The sequence below is a fragment of the Geospiza fortis genome, unplaced genomic scaffold, assembly GCF_000277835.1.
Source record: "Geospiza fortis unplaced genomic scaffold, GeoFor_1.0 scaffold344, whole genome shotgun sequence".
Lineage (NCBI taxonomy): Eukaryota > Metazoa > Chordata > Aves > Passeriformes > Thraupidae > Geospiza > Geospiza fortis.
This window is the reverse complement of record NW_005054584.1, coordinates 64025-65237: the sequence shown is the minus strand read 5'-3', so window position 1 is coordinate 65237 and position 1213 is coordinate 64025.

Genomic DNA, 1213 nt, shown 5'->3' with positions numbered 1-1213 from the left:
CTGTTTCTCTATTCCAGCTGTTTCCCTATCCCAGCTGTTTCTGTGTCCCAGCAGTTTCCCTATTCCAGCTGTTTCCCTATTCCAGCTGTTTCTCTATTCCAGCTGTTTCCCTATCCCAGCTGTTTCTGTGTCCCAGCAGTTTCCCTATTCCAGCTGTTTCCCTATTCCAGCTGTTTCTCTATTCCAGCTGTTTCCCTATTCCAGCTGTTTCTCTATTCCAGCTGTTTCCCTATCCCAGCTGTTTCTGTGTCCCAGCAGTTTCCCTATTCCAGCTGTTTCCCTATTCCAGCTGTTTCTCTATTCCAGCTGTTTCTGTGTTCCAGGAGTTTCCCTATTCCAGCAGTTTCCCTATTCCAGCTGTTTCCCTATTCCAGCTGTTTCTCTATTCCAGCTGTTTCCCTATCCCAGCTGTTTCTGTGTCCCAGCAGTTTCCCTATTCCAGCTGTTTCCCTATTCCAGCTGTTTCTCTATTCCAGCTGTTTCTGTGTCCCAGGAGTTTCTCTATCCCAGCTGTTTCTGTGTCCCAGCAGTTTCCCTATTCCAGCAGTTTCCCTATTCCAGCTGTTTCCCTATTCCAGCTGTTTCTCTATTCCAGCTGTTTCCCTATTCCAGCTGTTTCTCTATTCCAGCTGTTTCTGTGTCCCAGGAGTTTCCCTATTCCAGCAGTTTCCCTATTCCAGCTGTTTCCCTATTCCAGCTGTTTCTCTATTCCAGCTGTTTCTGTGTCCCAGGAGTTTCCCTATTCCAGCAGTTTCCCTATTCCAGCTGTTTCCCTATTCCAGCTGTTTCCCTAGCCCAGCTGTTTCTGTGTCCCAGGAGTTTCCCTATTCCAGCAGTTTCCCTATTCCAGCTGTTTCTCTATTCCAGATGTTTCTGTGTCTGTATTCCAGCTGTTTCTCTATTCCAGCTGTTTCTGTGTCCCAGGAGTTTCTCTATCCCAGCTGTTTCTGTGTCCCAGCAGTTTCCCTATTCCAGCTGTTTCCCTATTCCAGCTGTTTCCCTAGCCCAGCTGTTTCTGTGTCCCAGGAGTTTCTCTATTCCAGCAGTTTCCCTATTCCAGCTGTTTCTCTATTCCAGATGTTTCTGTGTCTGTATTCCAGCTGTTTCTCTATTCCAGCTGTTTCTGTGTCCCAGGAGTTTCTCTATCCCAGCTGTTTCTGTGTCCCAGCAGTTTCCCTATTCCAGCTGTTTCCCTATTCCAGCTGTTTCCCTA